Source organism: Netta rufina, assembly GCF_964035555.1.
Source record: "Netta rufina genome assembly, chromosome: 18".
Lineage (NCBI taxonomy): Eukaryota > Metazoa > Chordata > Aves > Anseriformes > Anatidae > Netta > Netta rufina.
Window position 1 is genome coordinate 11,565,526 of NC_140142.1, and position 21,996 is coordinate 11,587,521.

General features: G+C 41.6%; 1 pseudogene across 1 annotated transcript; it reads right to left on the bottom strand.

Annotated features, from left to right (window-relative positions):
• Positions 1 to 596: 596 nt before the first annotated feature.
• On the bottom strand, positions 597 to 9,813 carry LOC311216487 (ubiquitin carboxyl-terminal hydrolase 42-like; annotated as a pseudogene). The gene is made up of 14 exons: positions 9,585 to 9,813; positions 8,637 to 8,837; positions 7,942 to 8,052; positions 7,680 to 7,782; positions 7,408 to 7,475; positions 7,181 to 7,251; positions 6,576 to 6,658; positions 5,568 to 5,679; positions 5,050 to 5,190; positions 4,755 to 4,855; positions 4,150 to 4,291; positions 2,762 to 3,469; positions 2,294 to 2,382; positions 597 to 1,312 (listed from the first exon to the last, which is right to left on the bottom strand). The product of its transcript is annotated as a ubiquitin carboxyl-terminal hydrolase 42-like (transcript).
• Positions 9,814 to 21,996: the final 12,183 nt, after the last annotated feature.

Consider the following 21,996-nt stretch of genomic DNA (forward strand, 5'->3'; position numbering starts at 1 on the left):
CCCGCGTTATCTTCTGGAAACGAGGATCTAAGTGTTCCAAGGAGCCTTTCGTTTTCCTGGTGTTTCTCCTTTTTCTTCTTTTTCTTCTCCTTTTTCTTCTTTTTCTTACGCTTGCGATTGGCATTGTCAAAGTGAAGCGCACAGAAACACAAATCATGAAGTCTGAAAGAAACATGCAAGTTAAAAAGGGAAAAAAAGATGTGGCACTTGTTGCCTATATGAAAATTGATTTATTTTACCACAGGTGATGATTTGCAGCATGTCAGCTATTTTGTGGTGCTTTGTGCACACGCAACTTACTTTAGATGCAGCAAACTTAAGCCGTCAGATTGAAGGACCATAGGTCCTGGTTTGTACACAGATCATTAACAACGGCTAGCTCTGGAATATGTGCAAGCAGAAAAAATCTTTTAACCTAATCTGGAATGGTGTACGGATGTGATTCAAACTATGTGGTCCAAAGCTAGTGCTCTGACACAATTCAGCAAGAGCTTTCCTGTCTTCACTGATCAACCTAACAACATGATCCCCAGCCAGCTGATGCTATCTAAATAACTTAGAAACTACCAGAAAAAAAAAAAAAAAAAAAAGGAAGACATGAGAAGCACCCAGAAAAGACTTAGGATAAAAAATGCGGAGTATGCTGGAATCCTTGCTTACTTGGAATCCTTCTCTCCATGTTTATCCTTAGACTTCTTTTTCTTCCAGAACTTGTGATATTTTTGCATTTTTTTCACCACCTACAAGCTCCTTTTCTATCTTTCTGTCTTTCCTTTCTATTTCACTTTCACTACCTTCTGCATGGGTATATTTTCTTTTTCTGTTTCCTTCTGTTTCATTTTTCTGGCGACAGTTCTCCAAATGAGCTGACACAGGTGGAAGCGCATGTCTTTCACGAGAATGTCTTCTGGAATGTTGCTGAGGTACCGAGCAACGATGCAAGTCTGCTCGGGGTGTGCTAAAGCGACGTACATCTTCCTCTCTCAAGAGGGAACCGTGAGGCCATCCGCTTTTGTAATGATAATGCTTATGTGACCTGCTGTAGTAAGTTGCAGTCAATCTGTCAAAGGCTGCATCGCCGTGAGAGAACTTTCTCTCTCTACTGTCTCCTGTCGCATGAGGTGAATAGTAATCCTTGTAATAGCTACATCTTTCCCATCTCCGTGCTTCGTCTCGATAGTATCTTTCTCTGCTCCAACTTCTTTCCCCTTTGGATCGGTAGTACCTATTGCTACCTTGTTCTGATCTTCCTCCGCTGCCAGATCTGTACTTTGAATATTTGACTGCTCTTCTGCCATTCTCAGGGCTGTTTCTTTCACGAGGGAAAGATCTGTACCTGTTTCCCTCCCAGTACTCCTGCTTGTGACTCTTTTGCTCAACAAATTCCACGCTCTGAGAACACCTCCTCTTGCTGGAAGGACCTGCTTTTTGACTCTCCTTCTCTTCACTAGGAGCATGTTCCCTCTTTCTTCGGTAATGCTCTTTGTCAGTGGTTTTAGTATCCTTTGTATCTTGGCGTCTATCTGCAATAGCTAAGGAAGAAAGATTGTTAGAGCTACATTCAGTGTCAGACTTGAGAGAGGAAGTTTGCCGCAATTTCTCACCAGGCTCAGAAGAGTCTTTGCCGTACAAAACATTTTCTTTTGAAATGAGGTCACGTTCCTTTGATCTTCTTGCTTTCTCCTTGTCTCCACGGTCATCACATTGGTACTGGGCGAGGTATTCATCATTCCCAGGAGATTTCGGAGGTTCCGCAACACTGCATAAAATAAAAACCCATTTCTCACTTCTGCTGAAGGACGTGAATATTAAGAGTAAAACCTTCCAAAGGCAAACAAACAAACAAAAACCTCTGGACTACAGGAACCCTCGCAAAGATATGCCATTTAGAAACCTCTCCTGTGATTAGGACACCTTCTTCAGCTCCCAGAGAAAGTGCTTTTTCCCCTCTTGCTTCTGAAGCCATTGCACTAAAAAAGCAAACGCATCTGTCTCCTTCCACCTGATGCTCTGAGAAAAAAGGCATAGGGGCGAGCGGGGAACAGCCAGTGTTTCTCCAGACAGTGGAGAAAAATGGAAAAACATTCTATAAAGGAACACAAGTTCTCCTTGAGGCACCAACCTGCATCAGAGTGATATGCTCAGTGCTGATCATTAGTTCTGTTCGTGACACTGGACACACAGTATGGAATTGTACTAATTTAAATCCTTCCATTAAATACTATTAGTAGACAGATAAAACTGTAACGAACTTCCATAAAGTCTTGTCTTAATCAGACTGTGCTCATTTTACCTCATTTCCTCTGACAAGCTGTTCAGCTGGCTGGCTGTGAAGGACTCCGTGATGACTTCTCGATTGACTGAAGGCATAGCTCCAGGCATCTGCAATTAAAACGCACAAGTCAGCAGACAAAAAAATACTATTTGTAGTAGTACTGAGGACTAGTCTTGTCAGAATTTCTCCATTAAATGGTAAGCAAGACCGCTGTGAGTTGTATGCATTATCTACACTTCAAAGATAACCCCGACTCACCCCCCAAAATCTACTTTATGAAACTTAGGAATTTTTATCTCAGCTGAGCTTAAGTTGACAAGTTCTAATATAAGCTCAGGTCTGCAAATTCTAAGGGGATAATACCACAAAGTCTTACGATCACATGTGTGCTGTGTTTTCTCAGTATTTCACCTGAATTAGGAACACAATAAACACTCCCGAATACATCGTAGGTGAGAAATTCTTGATGGAGCAAATCTATGTTTCAAGCAATCCATTTGTTTTAGAAAAGAACATCTCAGAAGGTTTAACAGGTTCAACTCGGCAAGTGGAATCATCAAGTTTCAGTCCGTTTTCTTTAGATTCATTAACTAGCCTAATAGCACCATTTAGTGAATCTCTTTTTGGCAGCTCATGCTGGGATCTTCCTTTGTCAGCATTCTGACAGGAAGAATCGGAATGCTGCAATGTACGGACTACCTTTCCAACCAAAATTCCATTAGAGGACATTGCATTGCATTTCAAATTCCTTTGAAATAAGCCCTTTGACTCCTCCTCAGATTTTCCTGAAGATTCTGCACCATAAGGGACTGTGTTATCAGAGCTGAGTTTAGGATTTTCATTCACTGTTGGCTCCACAAAAATTTCATCAGAAACTTTTTTGTTTGTTTGCATTTGCTTCATTTGCATTACCAAATTTGTACTTGTGGATGAAGGAACAGCCTGGTAGAGATCTTCATCCTCCACAGCACTGCTAAGAAAGTCAGGCTGTGACACAGTCTGACGAGCAGGCAATTTATTGTGAATACTGATGGTGATCTTCTGTTTTCTTGACGTATCAGTCATTGAAGGCCTGGTAATTGCCTGGTTTTGAACACAGGCCATTGGTGGTGCTGAAGATGGCCTTTTTAGGGTGACACCAGTGGTCTTTGTGTCCTCTTTTATGGATCCATTTCCATTTAAACGGCTTGAATTCTGTATTTAAAAAGAAGAAATTGCAAGATGGATTAACGCAAACACTGCATGTAACATTTTCAAACACAAAACTCTCCTACTGAGTGTTTCTACAAATGGTCTTAACACCTAAAAAGAAAAACACACTGCCCTTTAAGGATAAATGCAAGTCCAATAAGCGTATTCAATTCCTGCTTTTCGTTTACTGCAGATTGGTATCAAATTAACATCATCTTTGAAAACCAGCCAAGCAACTTAACATTACCTGCTGCTATTCCCAAATATATTTATTTTCCCCTTTAAACATACCCTGAAAAGCCTGAAGTAATTGTTCTGGTGCTCAGGAATAAGACAATTAGTTTTCCCTGTCTTAGCTAAAGTGACGAGGATAGGAAAAACAAGTCCTCTTTTAAATGATTTGAGGATTAGTACACTCTGCTTAAATAGTCAAAGAGCGTAGCTCTCTGTGCTTTAGAAAGCTGTCTTGGAGCTATAAAGTAATGGAGTCGCATGGCTGCACAATTTAGCAGTAACCACTGTTTGAATGACTCTGGCTGTAGCATGAGGGCTGTGAAGAAAGCTGCGGCGTGGGAAGGAAAACAAAACTCAGATGCCGAAAACCAAACAAAAAACCCCACACCAAACCCCAAACCCACTAGCAGTTTGGTGCCGTTATCTGCCCTCCCGCTTCCCTGAATTACCTTAATCATATGAGGAAGAAGTCGTGGTCCCATAAATCCAGCCTGCTTACTATTAGCCCCCTGCTGACCCGGAGAGAATGAACAGGGATAAGATGGTGCTGGCAAGTAAAACGCACGTTCTCCAAGTGTCAAATCATAGCGCCTTCAGAAAAGAGCAGTGATCGTAGTTTAGTTTTTCTTTCAGCCTACTCTTGGATTAAATCCCATCCTATCATTTTAGAGGAACAGCTCATACGATATGGAAGCCTTCTCTACAGAAGGCTTCGCCAAGAGTACAGACTGAAAAGTAGAGAACAGTCTTCCTACTAAGACTATCACTTGCACAGCAAGAATTCATTCTTACACCACAGATGACCTTCATTTCTCTCCTTCTCTAAATTAGCCAGCTACAGATAACACATAGATAGCAATTTACACAAGTGCTGCAGTTTAAGGCCAAGCAACAAAAGATAATAAACGACACAGAGAATTTCAGGTTAGACAGAACTGAATTAGACAAATAATAATCTTCTCCTGGGATAGCAAGAAAAACACTTGCAAAACAGAAAAATATCAATAACAGGAAAGTAAATCTCTTCTGAACACATTTTAAGATTTGTTATTACCTGATATAAAAAAGTATGTAAGCTTGCTGACCAAGAACTCTTTTAATGTCAGTACGCACTACTTTAGCATCATTCATCTGATACCAAAGTCCATTACCAGCCTGCAAATAAAGACAACGATTTCTTCAGGTGAATTGCACGTTTTCCAATTGAAATCACGGATAGGAACAAAATACACACATGTCAAATAAAAATATAATGAAATCTTTTTCCCTAGAAACAGTAGCTGCTAGTCATGCTTTAATTGGTTTGCCAGCACAACCTTTACCCTGTTAGAAATGCTGTTGACTTCTACCTTTACATAGCATATATAGTGTCCTGAGTGACAGCTGACACCATGATGTACCAGCACCGCATATAAGGCATAGAGCAGTGGTTCTCCCATTGACTGCGACATGTAGGCTCTCAGGTCCAAATACTCCGGATATTTCACCTCCTAAAGAGACACCAAGAAGATAGAAAAATTATCCCAGAGTACTTCGTGGACTAGCCGGAGAAAAACACTTCCAAAAAACACAGACTAGAATTTATTTCTAGAATATATTTCTAGAATATATTTCTTGATTCACTACAAATAAGTCTTCCCATAAACAACGGTTAAGACTAGAAGTTGCAGAGAACTGTTTCCTGATGAATCAGCCTTCTCAGAGGAAAGCATATGCTTCTTGTCAAGCGGGAACTTTATTGATATTAAGAGAAAGAATAAGCCATAGTCGTTAGTCTACAATTATTGTCTGAAAATATTAACAACTTTCAGCTTTGGGGGATGTCCCATTACACAATGATATAGTTGCATTACAGTGGTAAATATACCTTGTTGATCTTTCCACCTGTGAAATCTGCAAATCTTTTCAGTGATATTGTGAGAACCTTGGAAGAACGGTGTATGGTAAATCTCTTGGACGCAGGAACCATCTTTTTACACCTTAAAAACAAGCAGAGATAAGTGTTTGAAGGCATCTTCTTTTTTCGCCCCCAAAACAAACTCCTTTTAATGTCTCACGCATGCCTATGCTATTTGAATGATATTTACTTGCATAATAGGTTGGTCTTTTTTCTTTTCATAAACCCACGCACTGCGTGTCAGGTTTGTTAATACAGAGAAGAAGGTAAATTTTCCCAACAACTCAGAGCATAGCGGGAACAGGAATCTCTCACAAAAGGGTATTACCAGGTTGGATGGCAAGGTACCATTTCTTGGTCTACAAAAGTGGCTATTTGAACTCCAGTCCTGGATACATTCTTTCAGCTTTCAAGGGAAATACAAATACTGAAAGCGGAACGAGAGAGCCTTGGTCCCCAGGACTAGAAATTGCAAATAATCTCCAACATAGGTCGACTATCAACATCAAAAATACAACAGAAGCACATGGTCATTCTACAGGAGGGAAACATTTAACAGTAGGAAGTCTTCATGTACTGAGCTTGTCTGGAAAGACACTGAAACCATCTGCCATCCTTTGAAACAAAATAGTTCAGTTTGACACATTGCCCGCTCCAAGGTAGGACCTACGGTGTAAGCAGTGAAAATTAGCCACTAGCCCAGAGAACAACGGAAACTGGGCAGTTTACATCAAGAAAAGTACTGTCGAGAGCTAATAAATAGAAAGAACAAAAGTAGCTCTTTTTGAATTCTGATGGCAAAATACAAGCCAGAGAATTGCAAACCCATAGGGAATGCCTATGAACAAGACTTCCCCCCTCCAAAGAAACAAAAATCCAAGTCTTTTATAAACTTCCACAAAACTTGTAAGTAGATCCAAAGTTTAGAGGTAGTCCAACAGAGTCATGCAACATAGAAAACTGACGTCAAAATCTTACTCGCTACATTTATAGCAATTCTCTCCATCCAGCTCTTCAGGTTTCACAAAGAGTTCCAGAGCTCTGCTAACAGATGAAACCACCTAAAGCAGTGAGAAAGAAGAGCGTAAAGTCACCGTAATTCAGAATTCCACAGACATACTAGTAGTTTATAAGAGAATCTTACTAACATACTCAAGCGATCTACTGTGAAGAAGGAGGCAGAAAGAGCATGCTCAGCATTGACCTCACCTGGAAGGCATTTGACTTTGGAACAAATACTTTTCCAGTAGCCTAGACAGCATCTATAATGTGCTTTGTCATCAATACTGGGGACAAATTCATCAGTCTAACAATTAGATGTATATTCAGGTAGAACAACAAAGAAGTATGACAGCATTATAATTTTTGCAGAAAGAGAATTCTTTCCCCTTAAACCCAATGCAAATGTGGAGACTATTTACATGGGTTCCACGGAAGGACAAAGTCCAATCCACTTCCTTAGCACCACCAAGCTCTTATGTTTTAACATTATATGTGGTTTGGTTTTTTAAGTTAAACAAGTTTAATTTAGAAAGTCATGCATGTACTTAAACATCATGAATTATATTTAGAAAACATCTTACCTTTATATCCAAAGTGATATCAAGAAATGCCTCATACGTATCCGAAACTGCTTTGCAATTCAAGCACTTCACTGGAAGCAAAATATAAATGCTTAACATTATGTGAAGGAGACTAACTGTCCAAATTCAAGTTGTTGACAGATACTACTTTAGACAAACTACAGACTGCTTTACTACCGACAAAAGACACAGATCAGTTCTAAGGACAGGAATATTTTTTCAAGTACCTCTCGATCTTAGAAATCCTCCAAATATTTGATGAATGATGGTGGTAGCTTGAGAAGATCTGTCCAATCTGGAAATAAATTATAATCAGACCTCAGAAGATTTAAGGCACAGAGTTAACTCTTCAAAGAGTTTGATGAAAACCAAGGATGATGTAGACTTTCGTTGCTGATAGTAAATAAGGCACTAAAAAGTGCTAGAGATCATTTCTGAGAGTAAATAAAGGACTAGAAGGTGCTAGAGAATGTATGAAAGTGAACTTGTTTATGCTTACTCGGTGCTTCCGTTCAAGCACGCTTCCTGCATAGCATCAACAGTATAGCGCAAGAACTCGTGTGCGTCTTCTTGACTGCCAAAACGGAAATGTTGTCCTATTCCTAAATAAGAAGATGATAGTATTGACCTCATTTAAAAATGAAATCGTTCTTGTATTTCTAAAATCTCTCTTCATTTGAGTGTTAAAACCACTTAGACACATCAAATGATTATTTGAAGATTACAAGCTATCGAAAAGAAACACATCTGAAGCCACTTACGACTGAGATTACTGATAACATGCGTAGGCTCGATGGCATCAACAGTGCAACGCAGGGCCTGGTTAATGTGAGTCTCCATCGTGCACATCATGCAAAAATCTTGTTCACGACCTGAAGAGTGAAAGAACAAAGCATCCCAGTCCAGCGAAATATCCACAACTACAAACATCTACGTACAATTTAAACTATAGATACAATATCCACTCTCCTTGCTACATTCTATTCTCCCAAGATGCCAATGTCCCAACAGTCTTGTAACATTTCATTTCACACAACTTTACAGAATAAAAATATCCACTAAGCCTGTATTCAAATGCATGTTGTGATGAGAAATCTAAAAGACTACTGCAAAGTCGCAGTTGTAAAGGCTGACAGGAATGTGAACTCCACAGCCTGCAAAATGTATTACTCTCTAAAATTACTACTAAATGCATTACTGTCCAATGCACTTCATTATTCCCATGAAGCAATAAATGATCCTTTAATAAACAAACAATCAAATAAATAACTAAATAAATAAACCATGGTGCATTAATTGCACTCCATATGCTATTCGGAGCCCACTGCTAATACAGTGCTCAAAGCCAGCTTCTACAGGTAAAATCAGGCAAATAAGCTTATCTCACAGAATCACTGCTGTTCTTTCACCTTCAGAGCTATCCAACAGATTCAAAATACTGTTAGAAAGTACTCACATGACTGGCTGTGCTCAAGAGAAAGCATGTAATTGGCAAGTGGGGGTGTGTAGGTCAAACACTGTAGAGTAGCATTAAGAAAACATGTGTTGCCAAGATTGTACAGGCCAACTCCAACACTTTGTGTTTCTCGCCAATCCATACAAATCTTCTCAGGTGGAAAAAGAAGGCTCTGTGGCGGAGCAATTCCATCATTAACGACTGCAAGAAAGTTAAATTTAAAAAGAGATCTTGTTTGTTTGTTTCTAAGAAAGGTATTTAAAAAAATACTATTCTGCAGGAGCACCTAGAGGAGCTAGCTACAATCCAAACCAGAAAAACTTATTGCAGACAGCTTTAATACCACCAAATTCAAATTGGCTGGTCAACACAATGTTTTGGGGAAAAAAAAAAACAAAAAACAAACAACTTTAGTCAACCATTTTAATTTTTCTAAGGCAAGGCTAACTGCCATTCTGTTTGTAGCACCTAATGCCAAGTTCCTCTCCATCTATAATCTTTAACCTGATTAACTCAACTACTGTTTTTTTCCTTATTATAACTTAAACCACAAACTTAGACTTGAAATTATATGGTAAAAACGTAAAAACTAGGAACTAGGAATGACGGTACCCCTACAGATACCAGATCTTTTCCTGAGCAATGTTATCCTTCAAAAAACCTGTGAAAAATGGAAGCTGTGAATAGCAACAATCAAACACTTTTCTTTGCAAAACAGAAAAGACATGGAGGAATCTGTGCATTACAAAAAGCTCCCCATATTTCTCTGTTGACTGTAAATACATCAAAATTAATTTCTGTAACATCAGTCACTTCAGTTGCCTTAGGGGATTCGCTTTTGAAGTCTTTGTTCACAGTAGTCCCCTTCTCTATCAGTGCAACAAGTAAGAACTGCATTTTCTACTTTTGCTTTGAAGACAATGGAGGCAGGATAAAACGCACACTTACTTAGATCTCTTGGGGCAAAAGCCTTAGATTTTTCAGATGATCTACAGTAAATAGCACCTCCACGTCCTTGGGCCACAGAGACTTGGCTTGAATCTTCTGCAGGCACTATCCGGCCCCAGTTGGCGGTGCGTGACATCAGTATTTTAGTACTTGGTTTCTTGGATTTGCCAGACCGCCTTGAAGAGGGCTTTTTAGGCTTTGAAGATTTGGGCTTCTTAGCTACGGTCATTGTTCACATCTGCAACAGAGACAGAAGTTCTGGTTGACGTAAGAATATCAAGAAGCATTCCAAGAAGAAAAGAGTAACAGAAGTCCTGTCACTTAATCTCAAAGAAACAGCCTTAAGAACTAAATCGCTGGTATGAATGATTTAAAAAGAATCCCCAAACTAAACACACAAAGTGAAAATTTCCATCTAAACTCTATCAGTATTACTTTTCGCTTCTGCAGAACTAGTGGCTGATGCCATTTCTTTCCCTTCCGTAGGATTTTAATCCATTACAACTCTGGAGTCTTTTTAATGTAAAAATGTAGAAGACATTCTCTGAGGGGAATCAGTTATTTATTGATTTCCGGAGTTGCGCAATTATCTGTTAATTAGTACCTATGATCTAATAGATAATTGTTGCAATTATCTATTGCTGGCATTAGTAACGGAACACTATTACTTCACTGCCTGCGTTTTTCTGTTTCGTCTGCACAAAGGTACCCAGAACTCACTGCTACTTTTCTTCTGTCTTTCCAGGGCTCGCCCTCTACCTCACTGTCTACTGCACCAGTCATGAGGGGTTTGTTGTGATTCTATAATGAGCCTAGCTTTTAAATACACCTTTTCTGGGCGTCACTTGGTGATGGCAAGTTAATTTGTGAGGGCTCCTCAGTCTACATCATGCGGTTGCTTTTTCCAGGTGAAAAAGCGGAGCCGTAAGTGGCAGTACACTAAAGCCCTGGCATGTTGAGATCCAAGAGGAGAGATGTTTGGCCCTCCTTTTCACTCCTGGGAACCATATACCTCAAAACCCACAGAGGATGGGCTATATCTCAGAGAAATCTTGGGAAAGGAGAGCATGAAGAGCATGTTTGCAAATTTATTTCTCCCTGGGCTTCTTCTGCTTCTCCAAGAAAGACGAGTTTGAATATAACTTTGGCAGCAGTACTTCTGGTGTTTTACTCCTACCACATTTAAAACTCCTACGACAAACTGAAAAGTTAGACTAAAAAGCAGCTCTTTCCGTTCTCCTTTCTAAAGTTGCATGTTTTCCTCATGCAAAACAACAGGGGAATGTAAGCTAGAAATGGAAATGCTGAATGTAAAACAAAACAAAACAAACCTCAGCCCTCCAGGACAAAGGCCAGTAACTGCTACAAAGTCCTTTTTAAAATGCTGATTAGGTTTCAAGGTGATACCGCTTTAAATAAGCGTAGTTGTCTGTCCATAGGCAGAAGCTGAATAATGACAGGATGAACTTCTATACTTCATGTTTTGTTACTGTCTTACTGTAGCACACAGGGACTTGTTACCTTTAGGGAAACCACTAACCTCATGGAGGGTTTAAAACATAAGCTAGTTTGTTATACCAAAATGACGGAGAGAACAAAGCATAAAGTGCTTTCAGATTTCTAGCACGCCTTGATTGCTGTCCATTAAACTTCAGACACGTTAAACAAAACACAGTAAATAAGAAAACTCCTAGTCCCACAGCTGGCAAATTGTGTGCAGAGGTTGAAATTAGAACTTTTTTGCCCTGACGTTTTACATTTAAAATTGATTTTAAATCCATTCTATACACACTTTCCATTCCTGAAAAAAACAATACGCAAACCTGACAAATGCATTTACATGAGAAATGAAGTCGTCCTTGTCCGATTGGAAGACTAAGGTGACAGCTCCTGGGCTCAGGGATAAGCTCTGATCTTCACCAGTGACAGCTCCTTTTTTAGGATTGAAAGGGAAAATGTTTCAGCAACACATTGGAAACATACTTAAGGGACAAGAAACAAAATCAAGACTGCAGTGAGAAGGAGAACAGAAAAACAATACTGGGGGGAAAGGAAAGGAAAGGAAAGGAAAGGAAAGGAAAGGAAAGGAAAGGAAAGGAAAGGAAAGGAAAGGAAAGGAAAGGAAAGGAAAGGAAAGGAAAGGAAAGGAAAGGAAAGGAAAGGAAAGGAAAGGAAAGGAAAGGAAAGGAAAGGAAAGGAAAGGAAAGGAAAGGAAAGGAAAGGAAAGGAAAGGAAAGAAGAAAAAAAGAAAAAAAGAAAAAAAGAAAAAAAAGAAAAAAAGAAAAAAAGAAAAAAAGAAAAAAAGAAAAAAAGAAAAAAAGAAAAAAAGAAAAAAGAAAAAAAGAAAAAAAGGGAAGGGAAGGGAAGGGAAGGGAAGGGAAGGGAAGGGAAGGGAAGGGAAGGAAGGGAAGGGAAGGGAAGGGAAGGGAAGGGAAGGGAAGGGAAGGGAAGGGAAGGGAAGGGAAGGGAAGGGAAGGGAAGGGAAGGGAAGGGAAGGGAAGGGAAGGGAAGGGAAGGGAAGACCTTGATCTTTATACTGACCAATGAGATAAGCCTTACACATTTTTAAGTTTATTTTTGACAACTGATTGAGGTGTTACCAGGTATTAAGTACGATTCAAGAGCAAATATTAACACTAGAAAGAAGAAATCCGATCCACCACCACTGTTTCAAAATACATCCATTTCTCATTTGGAGATGACGTCTCTCTGGCAAGATAGTAGAAAAACTGTAAATACCGATAGAGCTTCCTCTCCCGATGTTCCATATACATACCGATGCTGTTCCTACACCTACGCTCTGAGCATAAATTTATGTTGACATGAGTGACAAGAGAGGGTGTTACTCCTCTCTTTGTTTGCCTTGAGAGACACACCTCTTGTCCATTGAAAAGTAAATTCAAGATTCCAGATCAGTTAAGACAGTTGCTATCCCCCCATTCAGAGTTCTGCAGCAGCACTGTTCAGATGTGTTTAGCAGTCTCTTTAGAAAATGTTATCACTTAGGACCTGCTTCTCAGTAGGTCCACATTTGGCCTCCGCTTAGCAGAGAGTCAATCCCAGCTTAAGCTTTCGTACAAGAGCCCCTTCACGAAACGGAGTTGAACCCTGACATAACTGAGTTGAACCTTTAACCTTGAAGCTTCCTTAAAGAAGAAAGCAGCACCCAGGCCAGGAAATAGAAATTAATCGTCACTTTACCCTGAAACGCAGTGGGCTATTCTGTGCTGGCAGGATTGCTGCCGGGCTGGCCGACGAGGCGGCGGGCAGCTCCCCGGGGCCACAGGGCCTGGCACAGGGAGCCGCCGGGGGTCTCCAAGGTCCGGGAACAGCAGCAACAGCGGCAACAGCAGGGACAGAGGGGACAGCAGCGACAGCAGCAGCCACCTCAGCCGGGGCTGTCTCCACAACCGCCACAACGGCCTCGGAACGCCGCCGAACTCGGAGCTCCAGCGTGACGCCTTTTCTGGCCGCGCTGCTCATGGCTAAAACCAGAGCGTTTCCTCCGGCGTGTGTTTACTGTCGGTGCCGGATCGGCCTGCCGGGCGGGCTTTGGGGTTGGGGTTTCCCTCCCGCCGCCGCCGCGGGCAGGCCCCGTGCGCAAGGGGTCCACGCTGGGGAGCAGCATCTCACCCACGGCGAGAGCCCGAGGGCGCAACACGAAAAAGCCCCGACACGAAAAAGCCCTGACATGCGGCCGAGGCGGCGGGGAGACGGCTCTGAGGGAGCTGCCACTTCACCCCGCCGTCCTCCCCTCCCGGGCCGCCCCGCCGAGCCCCGTGCGCCTCAGGTGCTGCGCTGAGGGGGTGGCTGGCTACTGAGACAGCTGCCCAGGGCACTGCTCATGGCACCGAGCCTGACGGAGGTCAACAAGTGTTGAACAATGCTCTCAGACATCGGGTCTCAGTTTGGGGTGGTCCTGTGTGGAGCCACAAGTTGGACTTGGTGATTATTGGGAGTCCTTTCCACCTTGGGATGTTCTCTGATTCTAGGTCAGCAATCCAGTAGCTGATGAGAAGTGTGGAGTCATTCAAAGGGAAGAGACAGCACAACACTTCTCGTTTGCAGAAGCGGCTATTTGTTAACCAAACTGACGATTCCTTTGCTTCTAGAGCAACTAACAGCAGGGATCCGCTTTACAATAGAGGGAAAAGAGTCGTTGGCATGTCATGTGAAGTAAGCTTCAAATCCCAGAGGATGATTTTTTTGGAACTTTATTCAGCTGAAAACACAGAAGCCTTGCTTTTGCTTGTGTTAGTTACAGCTCCAGTTTACTTTGGTTGGGAGGGAAGGCATTCCAGGCTAATGTGCTGTACCTGTTCCTTCAGCTCATTGTCCATAAACGGAGGAGCAAACGAAATCAGTTTAATCTCCATTAAATGCAGCAGACAAAGCGGAGTAGAGGGCGATCTAGCACTTAATTTTTCCTGTAAGCAGGAAACCCAGAACTCAACAACAGTTTTCAAATCTTGTCCTGCAGTAAATGACCAGCTGAGTGAAGCCTGCATTTAGAGGATGTGCTCCTACAGTAAATGGAAATAGCTTTTCCTCTTCACAAGTGCAACTGAGTGGTGGACTGGCAGCTACGTGGTTAACTAGTTGTGCCAAAGGGGTTGTGTTGAATGCACAGAAAAATATGCAGGTCCCAACAGTAAAGGGTTGTCTGTAGGCATGACACTGAGTACAGATGTTGTCCGCAGGTTCGTGCAGAGTGCACCGCGCCAATAAGCACCCAGAGTCGGAACGCACACGAAGGTCTTTTAATTATATAATTACTTATAGAACTCTGCAGAGTCAGGTACTTGGCCATCTTTCGCAAAGCAAGCACACCTCTGACTCGAATCACCGTCATTTATACACAGGAAACTTGTGAAAACTCTCTCTTTGGCTCCTTTGGATTGGTTATTACAGCTCACCTAACTTATCTCCACTGAGCTTGTGCATTACAGAGGAATACCGGGGGGGAGGGGGAACAGGAGAGGGGGGACACACACCGAATCCCACATTAGCATAGATTAGCATTTTAACAGGTGTGATTTTTAATGTGCTAATGACACTTAATGAGAAAAAGGTTACTATAGGTCAGTCTGGAGCTGGTGTTCTCCTTCCTGTTTTTTCCCTTTTAGCCCTTCTCTTCCTTGCTTCTGCTAGCTCAAGGCTACCTGTCTCTCTCCTTCTTTATTTTCTCAGCTAAAAGACTGCACAAGCTACAGGCCTCCCTATTTGCTTCAACATTTCCTTGTTTTTGTTTTTGTTTTTGTTTTTGTTTTTTTTTCCCAGCTTTGGGACGACACAGGTGTGGTTTGATATTTGCCAGTATAGCTAAAACTCACGCCAGTCTGCTCACGCACAATAAGTAGTAAGATTTAAGGACTGGTTTCATCGGCTTCTTCCATACTAACATCCTTCTTGTGTTTTAGATATGCTGTAGTTAAATCAACACTAAGTTACTACTTGTGGAGTAATTGCCTTAAGCGACTAGGCATCATAAGCACACCTCCATCCCAAAAGCTACCCGCCTCCAAGGTGCAACCACCCCTCACTGAGCACGCCCTCAGAATTTCTCAGAGCCTGTACCTTTAAACGCAAGTGAGATCATTTCTACCAAGCACAACCAAGATATGCATGACTAGAGTCACTCAAGCTCCACCTTAAAGATAGAAAATAATATCACTTGCTTTAAGAGAAAGGGGATGTTAGGGAAGATACTATCAGGAAGGATTCCTTCTGACATCACCGACAGGCTGAGCCTCTCACTCCCCCACCCCCACTCCATTGGGACGCCGTGGGGTAAGATCTGAACGCTTGCTTATACCAGGCGTCTCTGTGGAATCTTAGAAATCTCTAGAGTTTTGATGCTTTTTAATGTCTTAATACCTAGGCTGTGTACCTGTGCATTTCATGCATGCTAGCTTGCTTTTGCAGACAGTGAATTTATCCAAAGAACCTGTGTACCTGTCGCCGTAAGAAATTGCACTTAATTGCATTCTTCCTAGCTGTGAGAGTTCTCCTTGAATGCGACTAGAGCGAGGCCGTACTGCGTTGTTGGTGAATCCGTGACCGTGATAGTTCAGCACCCTGAATCCGACGGGACCCATGACGGTCAATCGGCTACACCCCTTAACGCGACACTACTAGAGGAAGAAGATGACAGGGCTTGCATGCACTGCATTCGGCTTTGCATGTGAAAACACCCCCAAATAATTTCACGTGCATTTAACGTTTTTAAAGGGAAAAAAACAGGAAGGTGTAGTCTCTCTGTAAGCTACAGCCCTACATAGTTAAGGCATCAGCATTCATTCCTTTGCTTGATAGCAAAGTATGAACATACAGAAGAGTTAAATATTTTCTTTGCATTCTTAAAGGCGATTTTTCAGACTTGGGCTTCAGTTGTTGCAGTTGAAGAGATCAGTAGACATCCTTACTTTTACGTTAAGACCAAAATCTTTATCTAAGATTGTGTTATCTAACGCAACTAAACTCCCACCCCCACATGTTTTTTTTGTAACTTCACAATGATCTTGCTGCAGTCCCACTCTGATGGTCTTTCAGTAACATGCAAACTGCCGTGGCAGATTCTGTTACAGTGCTTTTCTATTGACAGTGTGCATAACACTCAAGGTAAAGCCCCTCATTTCGCAGTGGGGACATAAAGTGTTTCTTTGGACCCTGCTGCTTCTGTTAGTACTCATTTTTTCACAAACTTGTTGAACCTGAGCCGTGCCTACTGAGCCAACGAATGCTTTGATGACACAGTATTTTGTCAAAGCAGTTTTGCTTCTTGGAGCTACAGAAGCAGCTCTGGCGACGTGATAGGGAATTGTGCTGCATTGGCAAAACCAGACATAGCTACAGACTTACAACACTTGCTAACTCGATCTATTTCAAATCTCATTTTAACTTTAAAGGACAATCAGTTTTGTGGCTCCTGTCTTACTAATTTGCCTTGTTTTGCATGGAAGGGCAGCCTGTGAATGTTTTGCTTTATTGCATGCTTCAAAAAAAGGCTGAGGAAGAGACTGGAGGAACCTTTTCTATTCTATGGACTTTCCCCCGAGAGTGTGGAATTGCAGGCTACTTGGATGAATGTTCGAATGTGAGTAAGGGAGCAGACCTCAGCCAAAGGAGGTGGAATCCTTGCTTAATAGTATCAGTGTGGGGACATCTTTGCTTAACGGGAGCCGTTTAAACTCTTCATAGAAACAAAATAAGCTGGACATCTTATGTTTGGAAAGCAGTATGGTTACACAGCGGCTAACATAATGACTTGAGTCTTCTGCTCTGCAACTTCAGGTTTTGTTTTCAAGCAGTGCATACATCAGTTTAAGCTTTGGACAAGGAGATTTGCAATGCAAATAGTGATAAACCAGAATCAGCGGCGCTGACGAGTGTAATGGTGAAATGCAGCAAATCAAGTATTCCTGGAGAAATGTGAGATTACAAAACTAGCAAGCCATGAAGCACTTTTGTTGTTGTTTTTTAAATCAATTCTTATATGCTGAAATAGCACCTTCAAGAAAATCTGTTTATCTAGCCAGGTAACAGTATCTCCCTGTAAACATGAAGGAAATGCCAGGAGCAGCCATACCTCTTTGCTGTCAAAATAAAGAGCAAGTCGAGGCCAACATCATGCCATAGTGCAAAGGCTTGCTAAGAAAGATCATTCTAAGAGGTCTGCAAGAAAAGATGACTTACTTTGTCATAAGTTTGTCAAATAGAATGGACGAGTTAGTAGTTGAGTACCGACTGTGTCCGACTCTACAGCTGCGGCGCAGCTCCACGTCCCTGTTTTCTCCGTGGACTCGTCTCACAGTTTTTGCACCAGCTCTACTCCTCAATGTTCTGGTGACTGAAACGCAGAAACAAAGCATTTTGAAACAGTGAAGATGGGATTCTCCTTATTTCACCGTTGCTCTTGTAAAATGGAAACAGACAAACAAAAAAGGCACCCTGAAGTGGATTGAGTTTTCTTTACATTTCAGATCAGAAGTTGGTGTCACAACCACTGCATTCCACTTCTTCATCGCTCTGCACGTTTAAACTGTCTACTTAAAACTGGGACCTGTAGGGAAATTTTTAAAGAGACTGAAAGCTAGCCAGACAAAAACAAACGTGCAACTTTTGTTCCATGCAGGAGGGAAATCTACTCCAGTTATTTCTGTCTTGGAAAAGTGAGAACAATCAACACCTTTCTCTAAGGTGTTTTCACTCCAGTCATGTCAAACTGTATCTAACAGTGCTCAAAACAAACACTATGACATTGCAAGCCTCTTCCTAAGAGGTGTATGTTTGATTACTCTGTTTATGCATGCAGCACTTCCATTTCCTGCATTAGGATCTAACAGCTCAAGGAGGGAAGAATCGTTTCAAGAGAAACACCCAAACACCAGATAACTCAAACTCGTGCTTTTTAGAAAAAAGCCTGCCCATTGTTTGCCATACAGCACCCTTTGGCACAGGTTTGTTGCTTGCACTGTCATTAAAAGAGCCAAGAGGACAAGGGGAAGGGAAGAGCTACACCACTGTGCTGCTAGGATCACAGCTAAGGTTTACTTTTGTGCTTGCCAGCTATAAAACTAAGTTTGAACTTATCAAGTATCGATTTCCTTTGCACAATTAGAACAGTTTGCTTTGTGCCTACCAAGCTGCAATTCACACTGCTCCCTCCCCAAGGAATTCATAAAATCTCCTATTTGCACCTACCTCTCTTCACAGAAAAGTCACTGAGGAGTGAATTCAGCTGACTACAGAAGGCTTTGGGGCCAAATGAAAGCCATGGAGTGACCAAGTGCCATCCTCTTCAGTAACCAGCGCAAATAGGTATCCCGGGGACTTACAGCCACTTACCTGTGTTATATTCTTTTTTTCGTTCCAATTTTGGCTTTCTCAACTGCCTACATTAAGAAAGAGGACCGGGCAGAGAAGGGAGAAAAGACTTGTTGTATTAGACCCATCAAGGATGGGAAATTTCACCATGTTTACAAGCCAATGCTCCATGGTATACAAAGAGAAGCCTGTAGGCCTCACGCAGAATCCACATCCCAAGTCTGTTGCGTACCATATACACGCGGTTCTGTATGTACCCACATTTCCTAGCTTGCTCATGTTGAATTCTCAAAATTATGAGCAATAGCACCCAAGTGGAAAAGATACATGTCCTGGTTTCAGTTAGGACAGAGTTAGTTCTCCTCCTAGTAGCGGGTAGGTTGCTATGTTTTGGCTGAGGATGTGTGAAAGGATGTTTAGAAGAGTGCTGATACCACCCCGATGTTTCAATTGCTGCAGAGCAGTACTTACAACAAGCCAAGGACCTTTCGGTGTCTCACTGTCCTACTAGCGATCAGAATCGGCGCACAGCAACAGCTGCGAGGGGACAGACTCAGGATGGCCGACCCCAACTGGCCAAAGAATTCTATGCCTTATGGCAACACGCTGCACCATGGATAGGGCGGGGCAGCCGGGCTGCTAGGGGTTACGCTGGGCACTGGTCAGCGGGTAGTGAGCAACTGCATTGTACATCACTTGTTTTGTACACATTACTAGTAGCAGTACTATCATCATCATCATCATCATTATTATTTTCCTGTCTTAATGAACTGTCTTTATCTCAACTCGCAGGCTTCACTTTCCCATTTCTCTCCCCCATCCCAGAGAGGGAGGTGGGAGGGTTGCAGAAGGGCTGTGTGGTGTTTAGCTGCCGGCCGGGTTAAACCACAACAACACCTCAAAGGGGTTGGGGAAAAAAACATGTTTTTTTTAGAAAAGCAGAAGACTTTCACTGAGAAGAGGGATTCTAGTTTTAAGGTACTGGTACGCCATCAGCATGCTCTTAGGCCTCTGCTGATTTTAGCCGGAGGTTTATCAGGCCACAACTCACTGCACATGCTTTCTCTCTTGCTTTTCAATCTACAAATCGAACAGAGATTGAACATATAGAAATACAGTACCTTGAAAAGCGTCTTCTCTTGACATTTCCCCTCAGTATCGCCATACTTTCTTCAAAGCTGGAGACTGAACACCGCAGGATGCTTTTGCTCATTGATCTTAAACAGTGTCCGTTGAAACATTCAATACTGGGAGAAGAATAATCCTAGGGAAAGAAGGAAACAAGAATATATTTATGTGAACCACGTAGATTCAGATAAAGAAATTCTGCCTCACGCAAGTTTAATTGACCCTCCTGACTTGGTAGTGGGGCAACTAATGGCAGGCAGACACTGAAACGCTGCTGTGCTCAAGAAAAACCTGGAGAGAAAAAAAAAAAAAAAAAAAAAAAAAAAGCTTTCAAAACTAAAGCTTCCCTCTCCCCACCGTTTTCTTGTGGATAACTTAAGCTTAATATCCTTGGCAAAAAGATATTGCAGCAAAACCTTTCACATAAACTTAGTGTTTCGTGAAAAACTACAACAACAAAACATTAAATTCAATTGGAATTTTTTCAATAAATTCAATTGGAATTTAAATTCAAAACTTTAAATTCAGTTGAATTTAAATTAAAAAAACTAAACTAATTAATTTAAATTAAAAAAAATTAAATTCAATTGACTGTTCAGAGGAACAGTCAAGCTTGACATTATACATCCTAGAATTAAAATCTAGTTTGAGTTTTTCTCCCATCTCCAGACCTTGCTAAAGATGCTTATTAGGAGCTCTGTCAAAAAAAGTGTAAGGCTTGTTATATCAAAGCTTTGAACCCTTCTTACTGCCCTTGACCTTCTTCACATTGCTGCTCCTACAAGGGTGAGTACTATCATTTTTAGTACGGGAGGGAAGCTGTGATATCCTTGAGTGGGGAGTCGTTCTGTTTACAAAATGAAGTTCCAGTAAGAGTACATCAAATGAACCGACTTTCTTTGAACTTTAATTCATCACTATATTGAATGAATGACCTCTGGATTTCTCTCTCCCATTTGGAAGTCGATTTGAAAACAAACTACCTCTGCCATAAAGAGCCAGGCATCAGAGACACCTGTTGCGCCTCAAGAACGGAGAAGGTATGAATGACAAGAGCAGCTGAATAAAATGCAACTTGCCATTAGAAATGGGTGTACTGGCATCTACAGGTGCCGCTGGCATCTCCTCATTTTCATTACTCTCTTCATCTGGTTTCTCGTCTTCAGTAGCAGGGTTCTGCTGTGGTGACTTGGAGTTGTCGCATGGAGCACACGCTGCAGAGGTGCGACCTTGCAAGAAAGAATAGATACCAAAGATCTTCGTCGTGCATTTTCAGTTACAAATGCAGAGACAAGTCTTCAAATCCTTAGCGTTAAAGCACGTACCTCTTTTCTCACGAGATTCTTTAATTTGTTCACAAAGTCATCCAAACTCTGTATCCGTTTCGTTCCTCACCATTGAATATGCAGTGTCTTGCAAAACATAGGCGCTGTGACGATCTGAAATTTTACAGACTTTAACTGAATGTTGTCTACCAAACAATGAAACTGTTTTGATCACAGAAGAAAATTGCTTTCTTCATAGCTTGGTTCCAAAAGGTTCTCTCAGTGAATATTTTCAGCATAACAACATCGAAGTTAATTAAAACAAAAGCATTAGTTCCTGGGGAACACTTATATCACAATTCCATGCCCAAGTAGCAAAATGATAAAATATTTACAATGTGGTAAGAGATGTTCTCTGTGGATGTCCAAAATCATCTAATCCATCCGTAGTCTATTGTCTGCACACAGCATTTATCCATCTATATGTTTGACGGATTTTTTAAACTAGGGCTAAAAAGCACATCCTCACCTGTAGATCTTTGATCCGGGTAGTACTCTAAGGCATTGTTACAGATTAGATCGATGTCCTTCAGCTAGTCTCCGGTAGCGAGGTACTGGCGCGAGTCAATTTGAGTCAGAACTGTTGAAAGATCCATCGGCTCTTTAATCCTTGTGGCATAGTCAGGTACCTGCAGATCAAATACAAGCATTCAGAGGTTTTCTTAACCTTGCACACTGTCTACCAAAATTATTCGGAAAACTTTAAATAAACGACTTCCTAAAAACCCTGAACATTTGCGATGCATCAGAAGATGCTGAAATTTACCAGTTTGCTTCTCAAAAATGGAAAGGCTCTTTCATTTTTCATTAGAGCGGCTAGGAGAGGACAACAAGAAGTAGGGAGGTCAGAAGCACGTGCATGGTAGAGAAGAAACACTGAGGGTGGGAGATTCATTTCACTTTGCTTCAGAAAATCACAACAGTGAAAGCTGAGCAAGCCATCCGGCATTCTCTTTGTTGTCGACATTGAGGAAAAGGTGCATGAATTGCACCTGTGAAGTACCTATTGCAGGCATCTACTTTAGAATGAGATAACTGGGCCCTGAGGTGCTCATTTCTTCCCTCAGACCAGAAGAGGAGACTAATGACCAGTTCAGATGAGGACATATGTATCTGTCTAGATTTTTCACAGC